Consider the following 21335-nt stretch of genomic DNA (forward strand, 5'->3'; position numbering starts at 1 on the left):
CATCAATGAACCTCAAAAAGGTTCATTATGGCTATAGATTCAAGACATCAAAATCCTTATTTTATTACGTTTGTTTTATAGCTTTTTCCTAGATCTTGTCCAACATAGGAAGTTATACATGATGCTACTTTTTTTACTACCAAAAACTGCCTTTAATTAACTCTTATTAATTACTTAATTGTCCTATTAAAGTTTATAAAGGTAGCTTCAGAGCAAAGGACACTTACTTTATTTTTTAATATAGTTGAGATATTTGATTAGTCAAGATTCCATGTAATATTTTAAGTATGTCTTTAAAAATTCCATTGAAAGGTATTAACAATTGAAACAAACATTTTCCCTTTGGGATAGTGAAGCCACCTCTCTTATTGTCTTACACATGGGGTTAAGATGAAAAGCAAAACTCATTTCATGTAGTCACCAGTTCATGGTAAGTAAAACACATTTATAATTCACCCTCTAGCCAGGTAGATGCCATAAATTTTATCCAGATTTCAATATGTTGATTTTTTCCTTCCTTTCTTTTATTTCTAGTGGGCCTCTACTTATATTAAAAAGAAAATAAAATGGATGTGCACAAACCAGGGAAAGAAAGTGTGACTTCTTTCTTCAGCTTTTCTACTGACAGTGGAACAGACAACCATTAAAAAACTTGAAACCTCAGTTTCATTTTAACTGTTCGTTCTCAGTGATGGAATTTAGATAATCTGGAAGACATACTGGATGAGAACTCAAGCACTTGGTTTGAGTTAGTTAAGATGTCAATCTTCATTTGAGGTAGTCTCTAACACATGCATTTCAGATATACTGGCCTAATTGATGTCTCCCAACACAACATTTCATTTCCCACCCCTGTCTCTTCCATTTTATAAGTTGATGTTAAACCCAGGGCATGTTTTTTTCACCTTCTCCTTTTAGAATTTCAAGGTTTACTTCCTTTGCCATCTTCCTTAAGAGGCTTTTCCTGATTCCCCTAAGTTTTAATAGTCCACTCTTAAATTATAATGTGGATCTTGTTTACATGTGTAATTCAGGCTGTGATTCAACTAACAGAGTGATTGATTATTTAATTAAGTTAGTATGAAATGATATGTTTTGGTCACTCAGTAGTTCTTCCTTAAGGCCGCCAATCTAAGGTCAAAGTCAAAAGGTAAAAAGTTGGGCGGAGTCAAGATGGTGGCTTAGCAAGCAGCAAAAGTTCAGACCTCGTGGAAGACCCTTCCTTACCGATACAGACTGAATGCTCCTAGGGCACCGAAATTCAAGCTAAACAACAGGACAAAAGCGGGGAACCCTCCTTCTGGACTCAAATCAAAAGGTATGCCCCCCAAAAGCTGGAATCCAAGAATACTCAGGGCTAAGGGGAAGGCAGAGCAAAGGTCCCAGGACCCCTCCCCCACAACCCAGAGGGCTGAGCCCCCAGCAGCAGTGGGAACCTCTGAGAGGGCAAAGGTGCTGGTATGCAGGATCTACCTTATGAGCAGCGGGGAGCCGGGCTTGGAGCATCCAGCTTGGACAGCTGGGAGGAAGCCAGGGAGAAATGGGCTGTGGCTGGGTCCCTCCATCTGGCTCCAGTCTCACCCTTGCCTCGGGCACATCCAGACTAATCCAGTTGAACCTAATTCCATCAGAACTCCTCAGAGTTTAGGGAGGTGGGCAAAGGCACTTGTGGACAGTGGAGAAGCAGCTGGAGAGAACTGGAGAGAGCCTGTGCGGCCCAGCCTTCCAGGAGTCTTCAGAGCCTCAGAGCTTCATACCACATACAGCCCAACCCAACTGAACTCAATCCAATCAAAAGCCTCCAGAGGACAGGGAAGCTAACATTCATCCCCTAGAGACTGTACCAAGACATCTGACAAAGCTCCAAGAGGAGAGACTGACAGCCCCAAAACCAAAACAAAATGAGAGGAGCAAGAGCACAGCCACATATGGGGAGCAAAGAAGGAGTAAACTTGAGCAAAGAACAGAAAAAGAATAAAGAAATTACAATAGACAGCTTCTGCACAGGTAATGAGCAAAGAGCAAATGAAACAGAGGGGGAGGACCCAGCAAAGGAAAAATCAGAAATCCCAGCGAATTGGATACAGGCTTTGGAAGAACTCAAAATGCAATTCAAAACACAATTAAGAAAGGCTGAAGACAATTGGGAAAAGAACTTAAAAACTAAGATAAGTCATCTGGAAACAGAAAATAGTGTCTTGAAAGCCAAAATCAACCAGCTTGAAAATGAGGCAAAGCAGATGAAAGATGAGGTGAAGAAGATGAAAGATCACCTTCAAAGAAAATCAGACCAAAAGGAAAAGGACCACCAAAAAACTAGGGATGAAATTCAGACTTTAAGAACCAGAATACAACAATACAACAGAATACAACATGTGACCTCACAAGGCAGCAGGAAACTATAAAACAAAACCAAAAGAATGAAAAAATTGAGGAAAATATGAAACATCTCATTCACAAAACAGAGGATTTAGAAAATCATTCAAGAAGAGACAATTTAAGAATTATTGGCCTACCAGAAGACCATGACAAAAAAAAAGCCTGGACATTATATTACAGGAAATTATTAAGGAAAACTGCCCTGAAATCCTTGAACAAGAGGGAAAAGTGGAGATTGATAGAATCCACAGATCACCTCCTGTACTTAATCCCCAACTGACAACACCCAGGAATGTTATAGCCAAATTCAAGAACTATCACACCAAAGAAAAGATATTATAAGCTGCCAAGAAGAAGTCATTCAGATACCAAGGAAACACAGTGAGGATAACTCAGGATCTGGATGCATCCACACTGAAAAAAAGAAAGGCATGGAATACGATATTCCTGAAAGCAAGGGAACTAGGTCTACAACCAAGAATCAACTACCCAGCAAAACTGACTATATTCTTTCAGGGGAAAGTATGGTCATTCAACAAAATAGAAGAATTTCAAGAATTTGTAAAGAAAAGACCAGACCTGAACAGAAAATTTGATGTCCAAGCATAGAACTCAAGAGAATCATCAAAAGGTAATTAAAAAAGAGGGGGAAAAAGAAAACAAAAAAATTTAAGAGATTCAATAAGTTAAAATGATATGTATCCCTATAAGAAAAGAGGTCATTGGTAACTCGTAAAACTGTTGTTATTACCTGGACAGCAAAAAGAAGTATTCAAAGACGGAACAGCAACAAACTGTATAGGATGAAAGGACAAGACATAAATAGGTATATAGATGTATGCATGCAAAAATACATACGCATGAGTATGCATATATATATATATATATATATATAACTAGAGCTTAAAATAGATTAATATTAAAAGAAATGGAAAAAGAAACAAATGGGGGTAAATTTATATGTCATAAAGAAGTTCATGGTGGGAGGGGGGAAAACATCAATACACTGGAAGGGTAAAGAGGTCTGAGACAGGAAATACTCAGCTTTTATGTGCTTTGAAAGTGATTCAAAGAGGGAAAAACAATCCAATCCATTGGGGGCAGAGAATAGATTTGAACCCTATAGGGGAGTAGAAGGGTAACAAATGGTCTGGTGGGGAGGGAAGCAGTACAAGAGAGGGAGGGAGCAGGGGGTTAACTTTAGAAAGACTACAGGGAAAATAAGGGGGGATAAATAGGGAGGGGGGTAGAAAGGGAAGTAAAATAAGGGTGGGAACAAGGGGGACTGTTCAAAAGCAAACATTGGTGTAGAAGGAAATAGTGAAAGAAGAAAAGGCAGGAAAAGGAGCAGAAATCAAAATGCTGGGAAATACACAGCTAGTAATCATAACTCTGAATGTGAATGGAATTAACTCACCCATAAAACTCAAGCAAATAGCAGAGTGGATTAGAGTCCAAAACCCTACCATATGCAGTCTACAAGAAACACATATGAGAAAGGTAGATACACATACAGTGAATGTAAGAGGGTGGAGCCAAATCTATTGGGTATCAACTGACAAAAGAAGGCAGGAGTCGCAATCATGATATCCGACAAATCCAAAGTAAAAATAAATCTAGTTAAAAGCGATAGGGAAGGTAATTCCATCCTGATAAAAGGCAGTATAGACAGTGAGGAAATATCTGTACTCAACATGTATGCAACAAATGACATAGCATCCAAATTTCTAAAGGAGAAACTAGAGGAAGTCAAGGATGAAATAGAAAAATTATACTAATGGGAGACCTGAACCTTCCTCTATATGAACTAGATAAATCAAACCAAAAAATAAATAAGAAAGAGGTAAGAGAAGTGAATGAAATCTTATAAAAATTAGAATTAGTAGACATGTGGAGAAAAATAAATAGGGACAAAAAGGAATATACCTTCTTTTCAGCAGCACATGGTATATTCACAAAAATTGACCATAATTAGGGCATTAAACATTGCAAACAAGTTTAAAACAGCAGAAATAATAAATGCAACTTTCTCAGATCACAATGCAATGAAAATAATAATTAGTAAGGGAACATGGAGAGGTAAATGGAAAATTAATTGGAAATTAAACAATATGATTCTCCAAAACCAGTTAGTTAAAGAACAAATCATAGGAACAATTAATAACTTCATTGAAGAAAATGACAATGATGAGACATTCTTTCAAAACCTATGGGATGCAGCCAAAGCAGTACTCAGGGGGAAATTTATATCCTTGAGTTCATATATTAACAAATTAAGAAGGGCAGAGATCAATCAATTGGGCCTGCAAATTAAAAAATTAGAAAGTGAACAAATTAAAAATTATCAGATAAAGTCTAAATTAGAGATCATAAAACTCAAAGGAGAAATTAATAAAATTGAAAGTCAACGAACAATTGATTTAGTAAATAAGACTAGAAGCTGGTACTTTGAAAAAACAAATAAAATAGACAAAGTACTAGTCAGTCTAATTAAAAAAAGGAAATTAATAAACCAAATTGGCAGTATCCAAGATAAAAAAGGAGACCTCACCTCTAATGAAGAGGAAATTAAGGCAATCATTAAAAACTACTATGCCTAATTATATGGCAACAAATATGGCAATCTAGGTGATATGGATGTATACTTACAAAAATATAAATTGCCTAGACTAAAAGAGGTAGAAATAAATTACCTTAACAACCCCATTTCAGAAAAAGCAATTGAACAAGCCATCAAAGAACTCCCTAAGAAAAAATCCCCAGGTCCAGATGGATTCACAAATGAATTCTACCAAACATTCAAAGAACAACTAATCCCAATATTAAACAAACTATTTGACAGAATAGGCCAAGAAGGAGTTCTACCAAATTCATTCTACGACACAAACATGGTACTGATCCCAAAGCCAGGCAGGTCAAAAACAGAGAAAGAAAACTATAGACCAATCTCCCTAATGAATATAGATGCAAAAATCTTAAATAGGATACTAGCAAAAAGGCTCCAGCAAGTCATCAGAAGGGTCATCCACTATGACCAGACAAGATTCATACCAGGAATGCAAGGATGGTTCAATATTAGGAAAACCATCCACATATTAACATATTAACAAGCAAACTGACAAAAAACACATGATTATCTCAATAGATGCAGAAAAAGCCTTTGATAAAATACAACACCCATTCCTATTGAAAACACTAGAAAGTATAGGAATAGAAGGGCCTTTCCTAAAAATAATAAACAGTATATATCTAAAACCATCAGCAAACATCATCTGCAATGGGGATAAACTAGATGCATTCCCAATAAGATCAGGAGTGAAACAAGGATGCCCATTATCACCTCTACTATTTGACATTGTACTAGAAACACTAGGAGTAGTAATTAGAGAAGAAAAAGAAATTGAAAGTATTAAAATTGGCAATGAGGAGACCAAGCTATCACTTTTTGCAGATGTTATGATGGTCTTCTTAAGGAATCCTAGGGAATCAACCAAAAAGCTACTCGAAATAATCAACAACTTTAGCAAAGTTGCAGGATACAAAATAAACCCGCATAAGTCATCAGCATTTCTATATATCTCTAACCCACTTCAGCAGCAAGAATTAGAAAGCAAAATGCCATTTAAAATCACCCTAGACAATATAAAACACTTAGGAATATATCTGCCAAGACAAACACAGGAACTATATGAACACAACTATAAAACACTTTCCACACAGCTAAAACTAGATCTAAACAATTGGAAAAACATTGATTGCTCACGGGTGGGACGAGCTAATATAATAAAAATGACAATCTTAACCAAATTATTTTACATATTTAGTGCCATACCCATTGAACTACCAAAAAACTTCTTTACTGAATTAGAAAAAAAACATAACTAAGTTCATTTGGAAGAATAAAAGATCAAGGATATCCAGGGAAATCATGAAAAAAAAATGCAAAGGAAGGACGACTTGCAGTCCCAGATCTCAAACTATACTATAAATCAGTAGTCATCAAAACAATTTGGTACTGGCTAAGAGACAGAAAGGAGGATCAGTGAAATAGACTTGGCGTAAATGATCTCAACAAGACAGTTTTTGACAAACACAAAGACCCCAGCTTTTGGGACAAAAAATGCATTATTTGATAAAAACTGCTGGGAAAATTGGAAGACAGTGTGGGAAGATTAGGTCTGGATCAACACCTCACACCCTACACCAAGATAAACTCATAATGGGTGACTGACCTGAACATAAAGAAGGAAACTATAAGTAAATTAGGTGAACACAGAATAGTATACATGTCAGACATTTGGTAAGGGAAAGACTTTAAAACCAAGCAAGACATAGAAAGAGTCACAAATTGTAAAATAAATAATTTTGACTACATCAAATTAAAAAGTTTTTGTACAAACAAAACAAATGTAACTAAAATCAGAAGGGTAGCAACAAATTGGGAAACAATCTTCATAAAAACCTCTGACAATGGTTTAATTACTCAAATTTACAAAGAACTAAATCAATTGTACCAAAAATCAAGACATTCTTCAATTGATAAATGGGCAGGGGACATGAACAGGCAGTTCTCAGCCAAAGAAATCAAAACTATTAATAAGCACATGAAAAAGTGTTCTACATCTCTTATAATCAGAGAAATGAAAATCAAAACAACTCTAAGGTATCACCTCACACCCAGCAGACTGGTTAACATGACAGTGAAGGAAAGTAATGAATGCTGGAGGGGATGTGGCAAAGTCGGGACATTAATTCACTGCTGGTGGAGTTGTGAAATGATCTAAACATTCTGAAGGGCAATTTGGAACTATGCCCAAAGGGCACTAATAGACTGTCTGCCCTTTGATCCAGCCATAGCACTGCTGGGCTTGTACCCCAAAGAGATAATAAGGAAAAAGACTTGTACAAGAATATTCATAGCTGCGCTCTTTGTGGTGGCGAAAAATTGGAAAATGAGGGGATGCCCTTCAATTGGGGAATGGCTGAACAAATTGTGGTATATGTTGGTGATGGAATACTATTGTGCTAAAAGGAATAATAAAGTGGAGGAATTCCATGGAGACTGGAACAACCTCCAGGAAGTGATGCAGGCGAAAGGAGCAGAACCACGAAAACATTGTACACAGAGACTGATACATTGTGGTACAATCAAAGGTGATGGACTTCTCCATTAGTGGCAATGCAATGTCCCTGAACAATCTGCAGGGATCTAAAAAACACTATCCACAAGCAGAAGATAAACTGTGGGAGTAAAAACACAGATGAAAAGCAACTGCTTGACTGTAGGGGTGGAGGGGATATGACTGAGGAGAGACTCTGAATGAACACTTTAATGCAAATACCAACAACATGGAAATGGGTTTGAATCAAGAACACATGTGATACCCAGTGGAATCGCGCGTGGGTTATGGGAGAGGTGGTGGGAGGGTGGGGAGGGAAGAAAAGAAATTTATCTTTGTTTCCAATGAATAATGTTTGGAAATGACCAAATAAAAATTAAAATAAATAAATAAGTAAATAAATAAACTGTCATTTTGATTTAAAAAAAAGGTAAATGGTGAACATGCATTCTATTCTATATTCTAACTATATCAATCTATCTCATTGTTCACCAAATACTAGACTGACTAGATATGCCCTCATTAGATGGACTCTGACCAGTCCCTCCACCCTCTCAAATTTCTATATCACTCTAGAGAAAACTAAATTGTTCTAAAAGTTGTCCCAAGTAGAAGACCTCTCATTTTTACTGTGACCTTTAATTTCCTACACTTTGAATCTCTCCTCCTCATTCACAACTCAGCCTGGTCATAGAGATAGGCCCTGGACCAATAATTTCCTTGGATAGGAAATTCAGAAATGAAGCAATTCCCTCTCCCATTGCAGCAATGATTCCTCCTTTGAACCATATAGAAATAAAAGTTGTCTAGAGAACCTAAAGTTTAAATGACTTTACCAAGTTTAATCAGATATCATGTATCAGAGAAAGGACTTGAACTCAAATCTTCCTGACCAGCTAGCCCCCACTTACTAAGAAATCACAATTTCTTTAAAACCATATAGATTTAAAAGCCATATTGCTTAAAGAACAATAAGATAACTAAAAGTAGTACCATAACAAAGATGATAAAAACGTTTTTCAATAACAAAATGAAGGGGTGTGAAGATAAGGAAAATATTTGGCAAGTTTGGGAACTTTACAACTTTCATTAGCAACTTCTCTGAGGAAAAAAGGTAGTAAGGTAGAGGGAAGGGGTCAAGGGGAGAGATAGAGAGATGCTAGAGTCAGAACTACTGTAGTGAACGGTGCAGTCAGACCAGTCTCAAAATAATAAATGACATATGTAACATTTGTGCTTTTCTGTATTTGTGAAATTTTTTGTTCCCTAATAAATAATACGTTTCTTTGCTGTTGTAAGATGAGAGCATATCAATATGCCTTTTTCCCATTTAATAATCCTGATATGATTATCACAGTTAACTTTTCTTAACTGTTATTCAAATACTAAATTTATTTTTTGCTACTTTCTTCTTTATTTGGCTAGATCTGAAAAGGGCACATTGAAGTCCTCAATTAGTATAATCTTTAGATCTATTTCATCCTATGAATCAATTAATTTTCCTTTAAGTAATTAGATCTTTTATCATTGGGAGTTACATACATACCTCTTTAAATATATCTAGTATTAATTCATTGTCATTGGTGCCTTTCAGCAAAGCATAAATTTAATAAAAATCTATTTTTATTGTTGCCTTAATTGAGATCAAGATTACTAACTATTGCTTTTTTTAATTTCATATGAAGTATAGTATACTTTTTTTCCAGTTACTTATTTAGCATTCTCTGAATTTTTGTATAAATATATTTCTTGTAAATAAAAGTGTAGATTTGCTTTATAAGTCATTCTGTTATCCCTTTGTATTTGAGTGAGTCAATTCATTTGTATTCTGATTAATTTGCAGTTGAAATTATCATTTTCCTTAATTCTATGCTTTTCCTCTCTTTGCTACTGCTTCTCTCTTTAGAAAGAAGAGGGTAATAAGAAAGAACTATAAGCACTGGTGAGCTGTAATTGATTGATATGCTTCTTATCCATTTCTCCTTTTCCCCTACCCAATTCCCCATTCTCAGCTTCTTTCCTTTTATTCCTTTCCTTTTAATCTCCCCTTAGGAAGCTACCTTCTTTAGATGGAAGTCTTTTTATTTATGACTCTTCCCTGAATCTACCAGCTGCCTTAATTTTCTCTTTTCCTTCTCCCCTCTAACTGCTCTGCCTATTCCCTCATTAAATTTAACATTTATATGCCAAATTCTTTGTGTGTGTGTGTGTTTTAGTATGTATGTGTTCATGTTCTTTTTCCAGTTCTGATTAAAATGAGTTTCACAAGATATTTACTCTGCTGTCCATGTTTGTCTAGTCTTCTTATATTTTCTCATATATCTAAATTATGTAAAAAAAAGCTGTGCTAATTTCCGTTCCTTGTTATTTTGTAGCAAAGTCCTTTCAGCTCCTTTTTCTTCTTAAAATTATCAAAAAATAAGAAAACAATTCTTAGTTCCTCAATCTTGCTTAACTTCCCCTACAATCTTTGAAGATATTCAAATCAATTAAATAAATATTTATTAAAACTGAAAATAAAAAGTCAAGAAATAACTAATAAAATTATGAACCGATTTCTTGAAAAATTGGTAATTAAGATTAAAAATAAGAAAGAAGAAAATAAAATCACATATTAAAAATGAAAAGGGTGAATATACAACGACAATGAAGTTAAAGCAATTAATAAAAGTTATTTTGATCTACTGGATGCCATTAAAATTGATGACCTAAATAAAATTGATAAATATTTACCTCATTATAAATTGCCCAGATGAACTAAAGAGTTACCATATCTTAGAAAAAGAAATATAACAATCACAAGTGAGCTTACAAAAAAAAAAAAAAGATGAATTTTAAAGAGAATTCTCCCAAACATTTACAGAACAATTGATTTTTTCAACAATCAACTTTGGGAAAACCCTATGTTTAAAAAGTAAGAAGGATAAAATTAACCAGATAGTTTGAAAGAACAATTACAGATAAAAGCTTTGAGGTTGAATTGGATATAATAGAATGAGTCAGAAAAATGAAATTGGATGTGGAAAGATAAATTGGATTAATTGTCTGAAATAAAAAGACATAAACAGAAATTTAAATATCTCCAATTAAATACTAAATTGGAAATCATAAAAATTAAAGGTGTGATTAACAAACCTGAAGGTAAGAAGACCATCAAACTAATACAAAACTAGGAATTGTTTTTATGTTAAAAACCATTGGTTAATGTAATTTTAAAAGAGAGAAGAAAACCAAAATAATAGCATAAAAAATGAAAAGGCTGAATTTACTAGTAATGAAGATGAAATCAAAGCAATTATATAGCAGTTATTTTGCCCAATTATATGCCTAAAATTAGCCATTTAAGTGAAATGAATGAATACTTTAAAAAAATAAATTACCCAGAAAGACAGAGAAGAAAATAGAATATATAAGTAGATAATTTTAGAAAAATAAATTTCTCAGGTTATAAAAGAACTGCCTAAGAAAAAAGCACCAGAACAAGATGGATTTAAAACTGTATTTTACCAAATATTAAATTATCTGATTCCAATGATAAATAAATAAATTTACTAGAACAATCGGTAAAGAAGGAATATTGGCAAACTCCTTTAATGAAATAAATATGGTGCTGATACCTAAACCAGGAAGAGCAAAAGCATACTAATTTTATTAATTAATATAGATGCAAAAATTCTAAATACCAACTAGCCAAGAAACTACAATAATATATTCTACAAATTATACATTGTGACCAAGCACAATTTATACCAAGTATTCAAGGATGGTATAGTATAAGAAAAGTTATTAACATAATGGATTTAATCAATAAAAAAATAGCAAGAATCCAATGGTTAAATTTATTAAATTAAGAGATGCAGGAAAAGCTTTTGACAAAATATAGCACTAATCCCTATTTTTAAAAAATGAGATCATAGATAGAAATAAATTTTTTTCCTTAGATTAATAAGTAATATATACTTAAAACCATCAGCAAACATTATCTGTAAAGGAGATAAGTTAGAAGCCTTCTCTAAGAGATCAGGAAATGAAACAAAAAACAAGGATTCCCATTATGACCAATATTATTTAATAATGTATTATTTAATTATTTAATAGTATATTAGAAATACTGGCAATAGCAATAATAGAAGAAAAAGAAATTGAAGGAATCAGAATATAATAAAACTATCTCTTCACAGATTATATATATATATATATATATATATATATATAATCCTAGAGTTTCAATTAAAATTAATAGAAACTGTCAATAATTTTAGCAAAGTAGCAGGATATAAAATGAACTCATATAAATCATCAGAATTTCTATACATTACTAACAATGTCATGCAAGGTGGGACAGGAAGAGATAAACCTATTAAAATTAAACATATGTAGAATGAAAAACCTAGGACTATATCTTCCAAAATAAATTGAGAAATTATATTGTAATTGTAAAACATATCTTATACAAATAAATTCAGATGTAAATAATTGGAGAAATATTAATTATTTATGGGTGAGTAGAGCCAAAATAATTAAAATTATGGTCCTAATGAAACTAGTATACATATTCATTGCCATCCCAATTAAATTACCAACAGAATTTTTATTGAACTATAAGAAATTCATTACAAAATCCATTTGGAAAGACAAAAGGTTAAATATCAAATTAAATAATAAAAAATGTTAATGAAGGAAAGCAGTATCAGATTTTAAACTATATATAAAGCAGTAATTATCAAAACTGATACTGGTTAAGAAACAGAAATGAAAAGCAGTGGAATGGGATAGACAAACAACAAACGTTTTTAAAAGATTATATTAATCTTATGCTTGACAAAGTTAAAGACCAAAGATGTCAGAATAAGAATTCAGTATTTTGTAAAAATTGTAGGTAAAAGTGGAAAGCAGTTTGGCAGATATTAGATATAGAACAATATCTTACACCATTTACAAAGACTAAAATGGATACATGTACTAGGTATAAAGGAATATATTATTAAAAAAGCAGAACAGGGAACATAATATCTATCAGATTTATGAACAGGAGAAGAATGTATGAATGAACAAGAGGTAGAAAGCACTGTGTGATATAAAATGGATAATTTTGAATACATTAAATTGAAAAGGTTTTGCACAAATAAATGAATATAACCAAAAGCAATAAGTTGGAGGAAGAGTTTTATAGACAATTTTTTTTTTCCTGAAAGAGCTCTCACATCTAAAATATATAGAGAACTTTGTCAATTCTATAAAAATAAGAGCCGTTCCTTAGTTGGTAAATAGCCAAAGGACCTAAATAAGCAATTTTTGGAAGAGGAAATAAAAAACATATATAAGTATGGAAAAAGTACTCTAAATATTATTGATTAGAGAAGGGTAAATGAAAACAACTCAGATATGATCTTACACCTATCAGATTGATTAAAATGATAAAAGGTCAAAATAACAAATGTTAGAAGGCTTATGGAAACATGGGGACACTGATACATTATTGGTGGTGCCAGAAACTGATTCAACCATTCTGGAGAGTAATTTGTAATTATATTCAAAGTTTTAAAACTATATACCTTTTGACCCAGAAATAACACTATTGGATTTGTTTCCTAAAATGATCAAGATAAAAGACAAAGAAACTGTATGCTCTAAAAAATGTAAAGCAGCTCTTTTTTGGGGGGTAAAAAACTGGAAAGTAATAGGGATGTCCATCAGTTGGGGAATGACTGAACAAGTTATGATACATGCTTGTAATGGAATACTATTGTGTCATGAGAAAGGGAAAACAAGATGGTCACAAAAAATGTAGTAAGAGTTATTTGAAGTAATGCAAAGTTAAGTGAGAAGAACCAAGAGAATGTTTTTTACATTCCAATCTCCAACAGCCCTACCCCATTAACTGTGCTGAGAATCACGAGAAGAATCCTGGTGACTCAGATCCCAGGGCAAAGGCTGCAACTGAGACAGAATACCTTAATACCAGGATGGGAAGCACAGTTCCATTCAGCCTCCACACCTTCACCTACACCTTCAGCTTCTGCTGCCAGCCTGGGAAGATATGGCCACAGGGCTCATTAATACTACATCAGCCTAATCTAGCCAATCAATAGAGGAGAGAAAAAGGCCCTTCAGGAGGGAATAGCCCAAACCCACAGATCCCAGCAAATGAACAGAGGAGAAAGATTACAGCCAATGACAGGGAAAAGAAGGAAAAAATATGAGTAAACAACAGAAAAAAAAAAAGAAATTACAATTGACAGCTTCTATCCAGGCAAGGAACAAAGAGAAAGTGGAACAGAGGAAGATCAAGGAACATCAAGCAAAAACACAGAAACTCCAGCAAATTGAACTCAAGATTTGGAAGAACTCAAAACACAATTCAAAAAATAACTTAGAGAGACTGAAGAAAATTGGGAAAAGAACTTAAAAAAGCAAAATAAGTCATTTGTAAACAGAGGCATACAAACAAGGATTGACCAGCTTTGAGAATAATGCAAAGAAAATGAATGATCCCAAAAGAAAAATAGACCAGAATGGAAAAGATGACCAAAAAGCCAGGGACAAAATTCAGTCTTTAAAAATTAGAATCCAACAACTAGAAGCAAATGACTTCACAAGGCATAAAGAGTCTATAAAACAAAATCAAAAGTAAAAAAAAAAATGAGGAAAATATGGAACATCTCATTGATAAAAATACAGACCTGGAAAATAGATTCAGAAGAGACAATTTAAGAATTATAGACTACCAGAAAATCATGACAAAAGTAAAAGCCTGGATATCATTCTACAGGAAATTATCCAAGAAAACTGCCCCAACATTCTTGAACAAGATGGAAAAGTGGAAATTGAAAAGATCCACAGATCACCTCTTACATTTAATCACCAATTGACAATACCCAGGAATGTTATATCCAAATTCAAGAGCTACCAGATCAAGGAAAAGATACTATAAGCTGCTAAGAAGAAACCATTCAGATATCAGGGAACCACATTTAAGATAACACAGGACCTGCCTGCATCCACATTAAGGACCAGAATGCTTGAAATATGATATCCTGGAAAGCAAAGGAACTAGGTCTACAACAAAGAATCAACTATCTAGCAAAACTGACTATATTCTTTCAGGAATGTATGATCATTTAATAAAATAGAATACTTCCAAGCATTCATAAAGGAAAGGCCTGACTTAAACAGAAAATGTAATGCCCAAACATAGAACTCTAGAAAATAACCAAAAGGTAATTAAGAAAGGTTAAAAAACAAACAAAAAAAACTTTTTTGAAGAGACACGATAAGTTTTATATATATATAAACTAGCGGTAAAAAAAGAGGATAATGTGAAGATAAATGGGAAAATAAATGAAATGGGTTAATTTTATATGTCATGAAGAAGCACATGGTGAAGGGGGGAGAAAACCAATACAGTGGAAGGGTGAAAGTGGTTGGAGACAGTCTCCAAGAACATTTTAATCATTATAGAGGAAAGCATCAGAAAGGTTCAAATGGAAGGAAAACCTCCAATTCCAAATTCAATCATCATCATCATCAACAGCATTGTCATCACCAATAGCATCAACATCATCATCATTTTCAATATCAACATCATCATCATCAACATCACCAAAAACATCATTGTCATTAATAGCATCAACAACATCATTGTCGACATCAGCATCAGCATCATCAACAACAACATCAACATCAACAACATTATCATCAATGAAAGGAAATTTCTTTATCTTAACTCATTCAAGTGCTTAGAGAGCTCCACCAATTAAACTCAGTCAGAAACTTGTGAATTCTTCTGATAAGAGTTTAGATCCTCAAAGGATGAGAGGTGGATCCCACACACACAACTGACTCCCCCCCAGGCAGTCAGGCAGTGCCAGGCAAATTGAAAAGCTGTGATTTGTTCCTGTGAAGTGATATCAAGAAAACTGTTTTCAAAAGGTCAGCCTGAGGATTTTCAGTGTCTCTGCACTGGTGAGCTCAGCTGATGGGAGATTCTTGAAGGTCGTCACCTTTTCTTGGAATCCTTCTGGAAAATCTTCCTGGGTGAGTGACTAGAACTTCAGGAAGAGTCTGCATTGGTGAAAACCTGGCTGAAGACACCACCAGGACTTCTACTGAGAACTACCAGGAAATTGACATGGAGATCAGGACTTGGGAAGGCCCTGCTGGGAACTGAACCAGTCTTTACCAGAGCAACACTTAAGGCTGGTAAGCTAGACCAGGATTTGTCTCCTTCCTAAATTTCCTACTTTCACTATCTCTACCTTGTGGTAAATAAAAGCTGCTAACAGTCATTTTGACTTAAGGGCTGATATTTTATAATGGGCAATCATTTTTATAACTTTCACATTGAATAAACTCTAAATTTAATGGTTACATCATCAAAAACAACATCAACAAAATCATTATCAACAACAAAATCATCACCATCATCATCATCAATAAAACCATCAATGTATTCAACATCACCACCACCACCACCAGCAGTAGCAGCAACAGCAGCAATATCAACATCTATGTATCTATCTCTTCCTGGCTCAGAAAAGATTTTTGCTGAGAGGCCTAACTTAATATCATACTATGCAGAGAGAGGACTTAATGAGAGCCAAAAGACTTAAGCTTTAGGCTTGAGTACTACTATATGTCCTTTGGGGGTAAAAAGAAAGCTTTCTTTTTCCTGGACTCAGTTTCCTCATTTATGTATGAGTGAAGCTTACCTGGACTCTGCATTGATTTAATCAATTAAATCAAAGAATGAATGAGGTGTAAACAAGAAAAAAATATTTCTACATGTAACTGAAATAATAAATATATTTAAAAGAAAAAGAGGCTGTCATACACAGTAATAATAATATGTTTTGATCAAAACTGAATAACTTAACTGTTGTTGAAAAGTTAAAGATCTAAGGGATTCATGAAAAAAAATGCATATCCACCACCACAGGAGCAGACATAAGCTGAAGGAAGACTGAAACACCATTCTTCACTTTATTTCCTCCCTTAATTTTTCTCTAATGTTAGTTATATGTATTTTTTTCACAACATGGCAAACAGGAAAATATATATTATGTAATAATATATGTATAATCTTTGTCTTTTTACCTCTATTATTTAATATTGTACTAGAACCACTAGGAGTAGTAATTAGAGAAGAAAAGGAAATTGAAGGTATTAAAATAGGCAATGAGGAGCCCAAGCTATCACTCTTTGCAGATGTTATGATGGTCTTCTTAAAGTAACTCGGAGAATCAACCAAAAAGCTAGTTCAAATGATCAACAACTTTAGCAAAGTTGCAGGATACAAAATAAACCCATATAAGTCATAAGCATTTTTTTTTAATTTCTAACACATCTCAGTATCAAGAATTAGAAAGAGAAATTTCATTTAAAATCACCCTAGACAATATAAAATACTTAGGAATCTACCTGCCAAGACAAACACAGGAACTATATGAACACAACTACAAAACACTCTCCACACAATTAAAACTAGATCTAAACAATTGGAAAAACATTGATTGCTCATGGGTAGGACTAGCTAACATAATAAAAATGACAATCCTACCCAAATTAATTTACTTATTTAGTGCCATACCCATTGAACTACCAAAAAACTTTTTTACTGAATTAGAAAAAAAATAACAAAGTTCATTTGGAAGAGTAAAAGATCAAGGATATGCAGGGAAATCATGAAAAAAAATGCAAAGGAAGGAGGACTTGCATTCCCAGATCTCAAACTATACTATAAATCAGTGGTCATCAAAACAATTTGGTAATGGCTAAGAGACAGAAAAGAGAATCAGTGGAATAGACTTGCGGTAAGTGACCTCAGCAAGACAGTCTATGATCAGTCCAAAGATCCCAGCTTTTGGGACCAAAACCCACTATTTGATTAAAAACTGCTGGGAAAATTGGAAGATAGTATGGCAGAGATTAGGTTTGGATCAACATCTCACAACCACACCAACTCAGAATGGATGAATGACTTGAATAAAAAGAAGGAAACTATAAGCAAATTTGGTGAACACAGAATAGCATATATGTCAGATCTTTGGGAAAGGAAAGACTTTAAAATCAAGCAAGAACTAGAAAAAAGTCACAAAATGTAAAATCAATAATTTTGATAACATCAAATTAAAAGGTTTTTGTACAAATAAAACAAATGCAACCAAAATTAGAAGGTATGCAAAAAAATTGGGAAACAATCTTCATAACAAAAGCCTCTGACAAAGGTCTAATTACTCAAATTTATAAAGAGCTAAAGCAATTGTACAAAATATCAAGCTATTCTCCAATTGATAAATGGGTAAGGGACATGAATAGGCAATTTTCAGTTAAATAAATCAAAACTATTAAAAAGCACATGAAAAGTGTTCTAAGTCTCTTATAATCAGAGAGATGCAAATCAAAACAACTCTTAGGTATCACCTCACACCTAGCAGATTGGCTAATATGACAGCAATGGAAAGTAATGAATGCTGGAGGGGATGTGGCAAAGTAGGGACATTAATGCATTGTTGGTGGAGTTGTGAACTAATCCTACCATTCTAGAGGGTAATTTTGAACTATGCCCAAAAGGGCGCTAATAGACTGTCTGCCCTTTGATCAAGCCATAGCACTGCTGGGTTTGTACCCCAAAGAGATAATAAGGAAAAAAACATGTACAAAAATATTTATAGGTGTGCTCATTGTGGTGTCAAAAATTTGGAAAATGGGGGGATGCCCTTCAATTGGGGAATGGCTGAACATTTTGTGGTATATGTTGGTGATGGAATGCCATTGTGCTCAAAGGAATAATAAACTGGAGGAATCCCATGGGAACTGGAATGACCTCCAGGAATTGATGTAGAGCAAAAGGAGCAGAACCAGGAGAACATTGTACACATAGACTGATACACTGTGGTACAATGAAATGTAATGGACTTATACATTAGTGGCAATGCCTTGATCCTGAACAATTTGGAGGAATCTATTAGAAAAAAAAAACATCCACATTCAGAGGAAAAACTGTGGGAGTAAAAACACAGAAGAAAAACAACTGCTTGAATACATGGGTCTAGGGGATATGGCTGGGGATGTAGACCCTAAATGAGCATCCTAATGCAAACACCAACAACATAGAAATAGGTTCTGATCAAACATACATGTAATACCCAATGAAATTGTGCATTGGCTACAGTAAGGGTGGGTGCGTGGGAGGGAGAGAAGTAATGTGATTCTCGTAACCAAGGGATAATGTTCTAAATTGACTAAATAAATTAATTCCAAAAATAAATAAATCATGTAAACCTTCTGAGAAAAAATAATAATCTTTGTCTTCTTGGGGAAGAGAGAGCAGAGTAGGATGAGGGATAAAATATTTTTTAAGTTTCTTATTGTTGTTTTTTGTTGAATAGTTGTGTTTTAAAAAGAAGTAGGATTAATGATAATCATATCAAAAATTAAGAAAGAACCTTGATGAATCTTTTCAAAATAAAAAATTAACAAAATAAAGTGCATAATGGGATCCAGACAAGCAAAACATTATTTAGACTACTATGTTAAATTTTAATTATATACTTTACAAGCTATATGTAATGTAGATTCAAAATTTTGTGTGACTCTTTTTCTATTCTTTAAATGTGGAAATTTTCATAGTTGTTAATATATATCAATTTCATAATAATAAAAGAGAAAATTTAAATGCTAGTTCTTACAAATATTATACTAATGTGTTTGAATATGAGTAAAGATATGCTTCCAATCTTCTATGACACAAATATGGTTTTGATAACTAAATCAGGAAGAGCAAAAATCAAGAAAGGAACTAATTTTCTTCTATGTTTCTGAAACTACAAGGGGTAGTTTAGCTCACTAATCAAACAAATGCTCTTTATCTAATCTCTATTGAGTTTTCATTCCCCTTATTCTTTCTTAAGATTCTAAGTTTTAATCCTTATAACTGATAATTAAAACTTTCTCTTTTTTAAGATGTCTATTTTTCCTTCCTCCCTTCTAACATAGAACTGTACCTTCTGCTTCAATTAAAAAAAATAGACACTATCATGGGCACCTTCTCTTCTAATCCACACTTTCTATTCATCATCCTCCATTTCTATTGTGCTGTTACAATCTTTGATGAATAATAACACTAAGATTCTTCCACTTGCTACCTGATTTCATCTACAATTACTTTCTCTAGGATTTTGACCTTCTTCTAAGGCCAACTTCAGTTTCTCCTTATCTATTGATTCCTTTCCTATTACTTACAAAAAAGACCAAATTTCACCCTTCTTTAAAAAGAAACATGAAACTTGGTCCCATCATTTATCCCTTGTCTTTTCCTTTCACTGCCAAACTCCTACAGGAAAAGGCACCTACAGTTATAGTTGTTTATCAGTTCTTTATCTCCTATTCATTTCTCTACTTTTTGAAGTTTGATGCCAGCAACACTTTTTCTAAGGAGTCTCATCCATCTTTTTCTGTGATCATACTTAGATATTGTTTGTGACCACAGTCCTTTTCTTAAATACTCTCTTCTGCAAAAACTCTCCTTTGCCTCGCTTTCATAAAAGTACACTCTCCTTAATCTTCTCTTATGTGACAGCTTTTCAACTTATTTTGCTACATCATCCATCCTATGTCTCAAGCTAAATGTATTCTCTTTCCTCTGCTCTCTTTTGTCCTTCTACACCTATTTTCTTGGTAATTTCATTAAACCCTTTAGATTCAATCAAAAATAATTTACTAAGTATTCCTGTACCAGGATATTATACTTGGTTTACTCTTCAGTGCCAATGACTCTCAAATCTACATATTCAATCATCATATTCCATTATGAGTTCTAAAATATTGCTACTGAATATGGAGAAGAGAATCAGAGCTTCTCCACATCACCACGAGAATCTTCTCTGACAAAGATTAAAATATCACCACAAAATGAACACAGGAGTGAAAGGATCAACAAGAAGACAAAGTGAAACAACTTTAAAGAAAAGAAAGTCCCAAAAGGTAGGCAGAGATCATTTGGGGAACTGAGGTGAGAGGAAAGCAGAGATAGCAAAAGCCTAGAGCAAAGAGGAAAGAGCAATCTACCCTAGAGGATGGCTAAAAAGGGCTAGAATTTGATCAGCCTCTGACCTTATCAAGGTCAGAGTGAAATAAAAAACATATACCTAAGGCTGAGGCAAGTCCTTAAAGCATCAGTATCTCAAGGGTTAATTGAATTATCAGGGAAAATGGGCTCCCTGAGTTCTCAGCTCTCATACACAGAAAATAAGCTGAGAATAACATTAAGCAAGGACTATAGTTTAAGAGGATACCCCCAACTTCCCAGAAAACAGAGCCTATGTATAATTAGATAGGACAAATGAGCAAACAAAAAAGTGCCTAACTCTAAGGAATTTTTATGGAAACAAAGATACAGACATAGAAGGGTACAGTGAAGGCAAAAAAACCATATAAAGTCCAAAAGAAAAATATTGATTGGACACAGGTTGTGGAAGAACTCAAATAGGATTTCAAAAACCAATTAAAAGAGGCAGGGGAAAAATAGGAAAGAGACACGAAAGTGATGCAAGGAGAAAGGAAAGTAATGCAAAAAAATGGTCCAATTGAGAAAGGAGAATCAAAAACTGACAGAGGAAAATCAGGTCTTAAAAATCAGAATTGACCATCTGGAAACTAGTAATTTTATGAGAAAGCTAGAAACAATAAAGCAGAATCAAAGGAATAAAAATAGAGGAAAACAGGTAATAATTTATTGAAAATAACTACCCTAGAAAATAGATCTAGGAGAGACAATTTGAGAATTATTGGACTACCTGAAAGCCATGATTGAGAAAAAACTTTGAATATCATATT

Source organism: Monodelphis domestica, chromosome 2 (assembly GCF_027887165.1).
Source record: "Monodelphis domestica isolate mMonDom1 chromosome 2, mMonDom1.pri, whole genome shotgun sequence".
Lineage (NCBI taxonomy): Eukaryota > Metazoa > Chordata > Mammalia > Didelphimorphia > Didelphidae > Monodelphis > Monodelphis domestica.